Raw genomic sequence first — 12,306 nt, 5'->3', positions numbered from 1 at the left:
GAAAAGGTTGAACTAATCGTGGCCAGGAAGGGATCTACCTTGCACTTGAAGAACAAAGGGGAGAAAGACTTTAGTGATGAAATTTACTTGGACATGTGGGGGAAATGTGCAGGGCCTCCTCCCAGGTCTCGATATCTAGTCAATATAAACTACAAGTCATTAAACTATTACATAGGTGGCAATATGACATGCACAGACTCTCCCAGATGTTCCAGTCAATGAGCCTGCTATGCTGGCGCAAGTGCAGAGAAAATGCAAACTACTGGCACATGTGGTGGAGCTGTCCCCGTATTAGAATCTTTTGGAACAAGGTCTTGGGGTGGATCTGAGACCTTGATCGGATCCAGTGGGTAACCGACCCCCCTCTTAATTCTATTTGGGTTCGAAAAATGTGAGGAAGAATGGAGGAGGATCACGGGTCTGGCAGCCCCTCTTTTGTTGGCGGCGCAAGCTGCCCTGGTAAAGAAGTGGAAATCTGGGAGTGTACCTAGCAAGGGAGAATGTGTCAGTGTGGTCACCAATATCTGCGTAATGGAAAAGATTACTGCTGCCCTACATGTGAAATCCATGCAATGTGACCTATTGTGGGGAGATTTTGTGAATAAATACATGCCTGGGACTCCATGATGTTCAAAGAGAAGAAGACCAGACATCTTGGCCCGCTCAACTATTGGAGACTTGTCAAATGTACCACCAAAAGAGACTGCTATGTTAGCTTCAAAAAGGATACAAAAAGGCAACTACCCTTACTGTTGTTTGTAAAGCGTGAACACCATGCACTAATCACAATCAAGAGAACTATTCAAAACATATAACGCAAGAGGGAACATTATTTCATAGGGGGTAGGGTGGTGGAGGGCAGAACATTGTTGTGAATGCTATATGTATAAATTGTTGGGGGGAAAGTGTTATTTGAATGTACATGCCATCGAATGTCCCTAATAACTATTTGTATTGATTTTGACTTGTTATGAAAAATCTCAATAAACTTAAATAAAAAATAAAAAAAATGCTTCCACTGGCTCCCGGTTGCTGCACGGATCAAATTCAAATTCCTCTGCATCGTCCACAAGGCTGTCTGGGGCCGGGGATCACACTATCTGCAACTCTCTCACCAAATACTCTCCTTCTAGATCTCTATGTTCCTCTGGCACCAACTCTCTGTGTGTAAAGCATTTCACTAAACAGAGGGCAGCAGGCCGCTCACCTTCCTCAGATGGATCCCTCCTCTGGAACAGTCTCCCCCTCCCACTGCCTCTTGAGCAGGACCTTTTGAAGTTCCAAAAACACCTCAAGACTCTCCTCCTTTATTCCTCCTTCCCTTCTTCCTTCCTCTGCTAATCCCAAAGTTGCTGTGATTAGTGTCTTGGGCTCTTATCCATCCCCAGGGCCTCTGACCATTCACACCCAATCTCCCCAGCATCTGTCCTCCTTCAGCACTTGCCTCAGCACACCCTGCGCACTGGAGATTCACCCTTTCCACCCTACGTGGCACTCCCGCATAGCACTTACAATACCTTGCACTTCATGTGTGGCTCACCCTCGAGCATGGACACCACAGCACCTACCCCACTGCCCTCTTCCTTCCTGCACTTGCATGTTCTGAATACTCACAAGGCATAGTAGGTGCGGACGTCCCTATCTCCTCTGTATTTTTGTATTTAATTGCACTGCTATCCCATGTTCCCTCCCTGCTGACCTATTGGCGCTTTGAAAGAGAATGTATTTCGTGTATAAACGCCTAACAAGCAAACACTAAGTAAATAAATAAATAAATACAGTAGGGAGCTAAAACATGAGAGTGGGGGTGGGCAATTTGTCAGGAAGGGATCTACAAGCAAGCGGAGAAGGAAATAATGGGGAGCAGATCACCCATTTTCAGGTTAGATGAGGAGTGGAGGGTGTGTGGTCCTATGTATTAAAGAGGAGCCATTCCTTAAGTGGATGATCTTGAGCTCCTTCCAGAAATGAAAGGGAGTGAGTCTGGTGTTCACATAGAAGAGATTTCAGAGTGTGGATGTGTAGACAGAGAAGGCCTGTCTTGTGGTGTTTTCTGTCCTGCACCATCAGAGTTCCAGTCTTCACATATCCTTACTTATGGTAGATCACATGAGTCGGGAGATGCTGAGTTTATCATCAACATAGCTTGGGGACGTCAAGGCATCGTCTTTGTAGAAGATGATGCAGGATTTGAAGATGAAACTTTCTTTCAGTGGTAGCTAGTGCAGTTCAGTGAGGGTTGGGGTTATGTGGTCGAATTTGTAGAGTCCTTTATTGAGTTGTGATGCAGTATGTGAGACACATCCTAGTGGTGCCAAGGTAGTTAATGGTAGTTCCTCCCAGAAGGGCATTGCCACCATCCAGGTAGGAGAGAACCAAGGCTTGGACAGCCCAGCCGCGCCATGTGCTTCACCTGTAACAGCTCTTAACGCATACCATATTCCCGCTAACTGTGTTATTATCCACTGTTCCGCATATACTGGTATTTTAACCTGCATGCATACCTAGTAACTGTATGCTTCTTCCATTGGTTCAGCCTCCACTAACTACGGTCCAACGTTAACTCTGCACTTCCAATGACCCGCTGCTCTCAGTGCGCTAACACGCAGATACCTAACTGTGCTTTGACCCTAGGTAATTTGCTTAGTGTGTTGTTGCATAGCTGACCTAGTTGCAGACTACGCTGTTCTATCCTGGTCCCTCCAACTCCCCATCTGTGATATTAGCATTCGCCTGTATTCTAACCATATTTTTGAACTTCGAATCGAGGTATGCCCTGTCTGCATATGCTCTCAGGGTCCTAATAATCACTGACTGTGTTGTGCCTTATGGTCGCTACAGACCACTCTGATTGTGTTGTGCCCTAAGGTCGCTCCTAGACCTCACTGTAATGTGTTGCACCTCCTGGTCGCTCATCTGAGCTCTTGCCTCCCGCTGCTCACCAGCCACATTGACATTCCCTGGTACCCTAGGTTGCTCCCTAGCTTTCCCAGAACCTAACTGTTCCTGCCCTCCTGGACCACCCCACCTAACCTGACTGTGCCAGTAGCGTACCGCAGTTTAAAATCATGCTTCTAGCGTCTTCAAAGCCTGCCACTACCACATTAGTACTGAGCCTCCTTACTATCATGACTCCCGCACCCTCTGCCACGTGCCCACCCAAAGACAGAAACATGAGACTAAGGGCTAGACTATCCCAGCTACATGAACCTTCATCCTATCACACTTTTAGGGGCTATACCAACCAAACCAACCTAACCAACAAACGATCTCAACACCCCAAGCCCACTCCACTGACACCAGGCGCCTTACCCTCCAAGCAGCCACTGTCACAAGCCACAACCTCAACCAAAATAATACAACCCGCTACCACCTTACCAACTAGCACCCTGCCACTAACTGCCGCCCTCATTAATGCCAGATCAATGGTTGCCCACGCTACCGAGATCTCAGACACTCTAACAAACGAGAACCTAGATGTACTATGCATTACTGAAACCTGGCTCCATGAGGCTGCTGGCCCCGCCATTATGCTAGCAATACCAGACGGCTACCAACTGCTAAGAGCTGACAGACCCAACACTAAAGGAGGTGGCCTTGCCATTATCCACAAAGCCAACCTGCCTATCCGTCTAGCCACTACCACACCACTCCAGTCTTGTGAACTCCTCACTGCCAAACTCCAACTTTCATGCAACCGCACTCTTACCATCCATGTGATCTACAGACCACCTGGACCATTAGGCACCTTCGAGGACGAACTAACCAGCATCCTAACGAATAATACAAAAGACCATACGCAAATCCTACTATTAGGAGATTTCAACCTTGGTTTTAACGACTGCAACGACAAACATGCCACATCTGTCGCTGCACTACTGCATGACTACGGACTAACGCAAAAAGTAACCACCCCCACCCACTCCAAAGGCAGAACTCTTGACTGGGTTGCGGACCTGAACTGCAACACTAGCATCACTAATATAACCCCGCAAATATGGACAGACCACCATCTAATTTCATTCTCCGCCGCACTTGACCTTAACCACCCTAAACCTATAGTAATGGCCCCGCCACACCCCACTAGAAGTAAAAAAGAAATTTCAGCAGAACAACTCCTTCCACATCTCCTCCCCACCCTCAATAACATAGACAACATTACAGACCCGACCTTACTTGTGGAAACCTATAATAATACCATGACCATGGCATTAGATCTGATTGCCCCCACCAAAATCCGTAAAGGCAAACAACTCTCCCACCTGAATAACTGGTTCACACCCCAACTGAAAGACCTCAGAACTCAAAAAAGAAAACTGCAATCTATATGGCGACATTCGCCCTCTGAGGAGAACAAAATCAAATTAGCCACCCTTGCCAAACAATATAAAAAGGAAATCATTAGTACAAAAAAAACCACTTACAACGACAGGATAACCAAAGCCAAATCGAATACTAAGGAATTATTCTCCATCCTGCGGGAAATGGAATCGCCCATACCACAAACAGACAATATCCCCAAAAATAAACTCTGGTGCACTAACATACAAAACGCCCTAGCAGGAAAAATCAGCTCTCTCCAAACTAAAATTGCAATTAAAAAAGCCGCCTTGCTAGTGCCACCTGAGCCCACCCCCAAGGCACAGCCCGCCCCTAACCAGGCCGCTAACACTCCACACCCCTTCAGCTTCAAACAAATAACCATACTAGAGACAGAAAAAATCATACTCTCCCTAAAACCATCCAATTGTAAAGGCGATAGCTGCCCTCCTCAAATTATAAAAGATGCAGCGAGAGACCTAGCTCCCTTCATCTCAAAACTGATCAACGCCTCCTTCAAGACTAACCTAGTGCCCAATAACCTTAAACAGTCCTGGGTCCTACCCCTGCTAAAAAAACAAACTCTCGACCCTTCCATCCCGACAAACTATAGACCCATCACCACCGTCCCATTTCTACTTAAAATCATCGACAGGGCAGCCTACCTGCAAATCCAGGACTACCTTGAATCCAATAACTTACTTGGCTCACGACAATCTGGCTTCCGACCCCTCCACAGCACTGAAACAGCCCTGATTGACCTCAAGACTCAAATTGACGAGTTGAAGGATAATGGAAAATCAGCTATGCTACTCCTCCTTGACCTATCGGCAGCCTTCGACCTGGTAGATCATGCAGTTTTATGCAATCACCTCGGCTCTGCTGCCCATTTCTCAAGCGATGCCATAACCTGGGTTCAATCCTTCCTTGCTAACCGGACTATGAGAGTCTTCTCCCCCCTTGCAGCTGCTGATCCCATACAAGTCTCCTGCGGTGTCCCCCAGGGATCATGTGTGTCTCCTACTATGTATAACATCTTTACCAAACCCTTGTTTGACAAGTTGGATAGACTGGGTGTCATCTACACTAACTATGCAGATGACACTCAGATCCTCATCCCCCTTTCGGGCAACTTCTTGGAAGACTCAGCTTTGGTAAATAAGATATACCTCCTCATTCAGGCATGGATGGCATCCCACGGCCTCTGTCTGAATGACGACAAAACAGAGATTCTGATCCTCGGCACAGAGACAGCAATTAAAAAACTAGACCCCAACTACGCCTCATTTAACATTGACAACAATGTCATCAAAGTGATGCCCGCAGTCAAAACCCTTGGGGTCTATCTGGACTCAGCACTCACCTTCAAGCAACAAACTAATTCCCTAGCCTCCTCCACTGCCTATACTTGTAAACTGATCCGAGCATGTAGACCATTCCTAACGGAGGCCAGCTGTATTACCCTAGCTAATGCACTTATCATATCTAGATTGGACTATTGCAATGCCCTATATGCTGGATCTAACAAGTATATCCTCAACAAACTCCAAACTCTCCAAAATAACGCTCTTAGAGTAGTATTAAACTTACCCAACAGAGCCCATGTCTCCACCGCCAGAAGGAACATCCACTGGCTCAAAATTAATGACAGGATCACCCTCAAAACTATCTCACTCACATCCAAATGCCTCAACAATATAGCTCCCCCCTACCTAGTTAACAGAATCAACAAAAGAACCTCTAATCGCCCCACAAGAATATCTAACGCCTTCACCCTGCTGGTGCCCAGATATAAAAAAAGCACAGCTGGCGGCGCCAGCTTTCCAGTCACAGCGGCCCAAACTTGGAACAAACTCCCCCTATAACTCAGAAAGGACCAACCTTACCCAAGTCTCAGACGCAAGGCACTCTTATGGCTACGATCTAACGACATCTAAGGTGATCCCCCTCCGCAACATTTCCATTCGCCTGAGAGACACCCTCTTGACTATGCCCTGCTAACTTGTCCCTAGGTACCCCTACCCCCACTGCCAGTACCCAGCTACAAACTGCGGCTGACCACCACTCAGCTCCTTCTTGCTTCCGACACTTGACAATCAACCGCACTAGTTCTCTCTTACTGCACACCTCACTGAACTGTACCACCTTCCACTCTCTTTCTGTTTCCAACATCTGGCATTAACTGTCCAACACATGCAATCTATAATGTTTCTGAATCTGCTCCTACCGCCTACTTCTGTGTTTGTCACTGTAACCAAGTTCTCAAGTATTCTTGTAATGTTTGCGCCCGGCTACCTGCGGGTTTGGTTTTGCGCTATATTAAATAAACAAACAAACAAACAAACAAACAGCATATCTGATGTTTTCTGGAATGAAGGGATGAAGGGCTTGATTTATCACATGAGATAAAATTGGTATCACGCCATTTATGTATTCCTTGATATGTCGCCCTAAGTGGGACGGGAATGCCAGATGTTGTCCTGTGCCTGTTGTCCTAGAGATACAAGCTACTCCTCACTGATCAGGTCCAATGAGGCTTATACATGTCTGGGGATGCTTGTGGTATTGTGCAGAAAGGAGGTTACCAAGCAGTTTGGGCTGGAGCGCCCTTTTGGGGTGGAACCATGCCTGATTTGCATATGGAATTTCCCCTTTTGTATTGGCTTGGTAGGTGAAGAATGATGGTCTGGAGGTTTGCCCAGAGCAATGCCAGAGGTTAAGATTAATTATAAAGCTTCCAGTCCGCACCACTTTTTTTTCGCTTGCATCATAATCTGTAGCCAGAATGGTTGGACAGAATGAGATTGCTGGCTTCAACGTGTTGGAGAAGTTGAGGGTATAGTGCTTTCTCGAGGAAGGAAAGATGGGTTATGGGAAAGTAGTTGCTGAGGTCATCTCAGTACTGGGTTTATTTCTTGGGAAGAATGAGGATTTGTTCAGTCTTGAGGGTCAATCTTAAGGTGCCTTAAGTGATGAAGCTGTTGATAATTGACACGAAAGGGAGGAATTATTCAGTAGGAATGGTCGTAAGTACAGAGGTAGGGAGGATATCAATGTGGCCTGTGTGGCATTCAGGAATTCTAGGGTGTCAGTGAGATTTTTCATGCTGAGTGTCTTGATAGATAGTGGTGTGTGTGCTGCCAGTTTGCATGTGTCTATGTGCTTGACGATCATGCTGATCTTGTTGACAAAGTAAGAATTGATGGTGGTGGATTTTTTGATGGAGTGCCATATGGGTGAGTCAGCAGATGATTGATGCAATGTTTGATGGATTTGAAAAGGGCTTCATTTTTAATGTTGGCCTAGGTTATGGTGTTATGATAGTAGTTGCCCTTGGTAGTGGTGATCAGTTGTCTGCATGTAGCATGGAATTCCTTGAGCAGAGTGAGGTTGGATGAACTGTAGGATTGTCTCCAAATATTATGAGTGTACCAGGGTGTTGAAGGTTTAGACAGGAGGGTGAATTGTTCCACTGCTGCATGGCAGTTGATGTTGATCGTGTGGGTGGGTTGAGTTCTTGGATGTGTCAGTCCAAGTCCTGGATTGTCCATGGTAGGTTGACCCATGTGAAATGGAGGTTGGTGAGGACTTGCATGTGAGCCTCTACTTGGAAGTTCTTTATATATTTTAAAGGCTTTTTTGCTTGATTTCCACTGGGCATGCTTGATTGATGTGATGAGATGAATATCATTGGGTGCTCACATTTCACCCGACCAGTCAAGTGGGATTGGAGAGGTGTGACAGAGGGTTGGCAGAGTGGTGATGATGGAGTTAAAAATATTACTTTTTCTGCGAATTTGGGACTTTTGAGTACAGTGTGAGGTTCCGAGTGTTGAGAAGGGAGAAGGCAGTGACTATGGGCCTCATTACAAGTATTGCGGAATGGGTTAACGGGTGCCGCTAATGGTGGCGGACCTGTTAATCCCATTCCGCAATATTACGAGGTTCCCTCGCGGGACCCGATGAGGACGTCTGGTTTTACCAGACGTCCTCATCGGGTCCCACAAGGGGACCAGGGAGCTAACAACGTTGTTAGCTCCCGCGCCCATTCCCATTGAGCCCTATGGGAGCTCAAATGGGAATGGGGAATGTCCGGGCCGGGTTCCCTGAGGGAGGAATTACCAGGAATTACCGGGCCCTCCAAACTCGGAATGGCCCGGTAATTCCCCATTCAGGGAGCCCGGACACAGTTTTGGAGGCAGCCATACCCTTATTAAAGACATGGCTGCCTACAAAGTCGTAATGAGGCCCTAGCTGTCTTCATTTACTTAGGAAAATGTTGTTGGCAAGCAATAGGGAAATGGTGGTGACCAAGTCTGTGAAGTCTCAGCTGAAAGAGATGTTGGTCTTGAGTGGTCTCTAGATGACTGTGCCCATTGGAGGAGGGAAACTTGGCAGGAAGGGTTTTTGAAGGATCTGAGGGTGGGGATCTTGAGTTGGCAGCATGGCGATGATGCCTTGTGAATGATGGCGAGGCCTACACCCACTGTGTTTGCATGGTCTATGTAGAATTCTTTAGCCATTTGGGATGAAAACATCTAGGATGTGTGCGGAGTTAGATGTCATCCAGGTCTATGTAATTAAAATGGTATGTTACTACCGATTGGAACTGACTGACACCGTACCTGCTCAGGTACAGTGTTACTTGTGTGACCAAGGGGACCATGTGGAAAACAACTATGGTAGCGTCGCCCTGGTACAAATATGTGGGGGCAAATGGGGTGTGATAGAGGCAGCAACCAAACCCTGAAGAAGCCTGAATGATCAAACCTAAACGGTGTGGTAGGTGGCACACAGATAGCTTGCATGCATGCACATTTGAGGGAGACAAGCAAGTGCAAGGACCATAAGAAAGGGGGAACCACACATGCTGGAGGTGCAATCATGGGCAAGGGCCACAGTGGATATGAGTGAGGGACTCTGTGGGCCAGCAGGGCACATGGATAGGATTTAGTGAGCTTGAGTGCAGACCACATGGGTTATGCCCAAATGCCTGAGTCATGTGTCACTGGCAAGACCAGCGAGCACGGTATAAGTGAAGATGTGATCATGAATGCAGTGTCAATGGGGGAAAACGTTTTGTCTGGATAGCATACTCTGGTATTGTGGACAGGTAAATGCCACAAGAGGGTGACTCCGTTTACCAGCAATACTTCCTGAAACCGTGGACTACTGGGGTGCCTATTGCTACCCAGGGTCATGTATGATTGTCCATGGTTTTAATTTAAAACCACAAATTGTTGATATTTCACAGGTAAAATTAGCAAGCGGTAAACACACACGCCAGGCCATTTGAATGCTAATGTCCATGATTAATCATGGTTAACCAAACTCTTACGAGCTTAAAATCTTCTCAATGCTGACAACACAGGTATGCACTCCTAAAACGGGCATGGTAATTTGCTGTGGGCACAATGAAAACTGACTTGCACTGTTGACATTGTCTTGAAAAATGTATGAAAGCAGGGTGGAAACGTCTGTGATAATGTGCTTAACTCTGGCAACAGGGGCATGGTACTTTTATAATTGCAATGTCAATTTCATGGGTGCAATTGAACTTGCCTGGTTACTGTCTAAGGGTAGCATTGGAGCTATTATGGAAATCTTAACTGAGGCTTACTGGCATGCCAATTTTGTAACTCGAACTATAATATTCTCAGGAAAATGTGAACATGTATTTGGATAAGTATTGGAGCAATGTTGAAACTAGCACAACAATTGTCTTTAGTAAGACAGCAATAACATGTTAATGTCGAAAGTCCCCACACAATATTACGGAGCAAATAAAAAGCTGGCATGTGTCTGGTGAAATACAGCCATTGCATGGATGAAACTGGCGTGGTCATTTTCGAGTTTGAAACACATAGGACATGGCCTTTATTGAGGTAGTTTGAGGATGGTGTATAAGCGTACACATTGGCATGCCAGTGATTAGGCAGACAGGCTGGCACATTTCACTGAACTCAAGAATATTTAAGCCAGAGCGTCATTTGGGAAGTATCACTTGCAAGCTGCCACATTAAGCGCTGCATTGTTTGCAGCGCCAGCGCCAGCGTATGGGTGAGTAACACCCTGATATTTTAAGAACACGAATCACTTGAGCAAAGCTCTGTTGTACTTTCTATCCTTACATTCGATGGCAACACCTTTAAAATACTAAGAATTCTAATGTAGGTCATTTTCTGGCAATTATTATTCCATGTTCCCAACTAGAATACGAGCAATAATGTGAATTAGATCTGCCAGGCAATTTTTAAAAGGGATGCAATTATATCTGCGTGTAATTATTTTTGTTTTAACTGGTGTCCTTTGCTTTGGCATATGATGTATGATTCCCAAATCCCAGGTATTTTGTGGTGGACCTAAATATATTTTTCTGGTTCAGTTGTGTCACCTGAAAATTGGCCGACTTTGCTTGTGTGATTTAATTGGACACAGACTTTTTTGAAGGAACATACATTATTTGCTGCAGAGAAATGCTCCTGGTACTGCGATAAGCCCGGTTTCTGATACACAGGAATGCCTTTTGTGATCGACTTTAGAGCTACGCGTACATCTGATTTTATGTAATCTATTTTGTTTCAGAAGTGCCCTTTAAAGTGGACAATGTTCGCCAATTATTGTCTGGATGTTTTTACGGCGAGGATAGGCCTGCAAACCAATCTGAGAGTTCGTGTGCGAACATTTACATGTTCAACAGTTACCGCGGTATTTACCGTTCTTGCTTGAACTTGCCTCGTTTGATAAGATAGTAAGGCCTTGCACCGCAGTGCCCGCAAGAGAGCAGCGATGAGAATGCGGTCAGTAACACGGCAAGAAGAAAGAGCCGTGACATTGATGGGCCTCATTACAACCATGTTCCAGCTTTCTGAGAGGTCATTTAAAGGTAAGCCAAGCAGATAGTATATCGTTACAGTTCTTCTGATTACATATTCCAGCTGGCTCATTAGATCAAACAATATCTCCTCCTGGCACATTATCATGATGGGCACTTTTCCCGACTGGCCCATTTCTTTGGTTGGCATACTACACTGGCACCATGTTCTGGTGGCATTATTTCCTCTGGAGTAGCATTCTGAGAGGCTGCTTTTGTTTATGTCGAAACACCTTTGATGTTCATGATTCCACAAAGCAAAGTCCTTCTGGAGGGTGAGTAGGGCAGTGGTTCCCAAGGAACTACCATTACAGCGTGCATTGTGTGTTAGGGTACGCCGCTCGAAGTGAACTGTTTCTGCAGGACACAGTGTTTCCGATGAACAGGATCTCTATTGTGGCACAAAGGGCTAGGGGGATGCTGCCCCCTTTCCCATGGTCCACCTGCACCTGCATCGCAATGCAAGTATGCTTTTACATTTACTTCGAACGTGGACGTGGCTCCCTTGTTACAGCCATAGATGGGTGGGACGTGAACAGTTCACATTGATATATGAGTGTATGATTGAACTGAGTTTTAAATAGCACAAACCTATTTCGAAGGCAACAGATCTCTGCAAGATGAAGGGATACTGTAAACATATACAATAATGCCAATCGAATATCAGGGATAGAGTAATAAGGGTATTATAATGTGTAGGATACAGCGACAAGGAACACAATGGGATACAGGTCGCAGTGGAAAAGGCAGAGACAGTCTGGGTCAGGACGTTTCTTGAAATGTGTTAACCACGGAGCTATTTTTCTGTTAGTTTCCATCTATCTCACCTTCCTATTTCCGCTATTAAGTCTCTGGATCTGGATTGGTATTCCCACTAGTGCCTGTGTCTGATGCACTTGAAAATTGATTGTAATGTATTTAGAGATCCAGCTGGGTTTCATTAATACAATTGTCCCGTGACAGCAATTTCATAGGGAAAAGGATTTTTCCAAGCAGCGTTGTTGTTCTCGGAATGATTATCTGACCTAAGGAAATACATAGCGCTTCCAACAGATGATCCCTTATTAGCACCCGGCATGGGGAAGCAGCCAATCAGGCGGCAAGGAATGCGG

The sequence above is a fragment of the Ambystoma mexicanum genome, chromosome 11, assembly GCF_040938575.1.
Source record: "Ambystoma mexicanum isolate Mex_15411 chromosome 11, UKY_AmexF1_1, whole genome shotgun sequence".
Taxonomy (NCBI): domain Eukaryota; kingdom Metazoa; phylum Chordata; class Amphibia; order Caudata; family Ambystomatidae; genus Ambystoma; species Ambystoma mexicanum.
Note: the sequence above shows the minus strand (reverse complement) of the source record.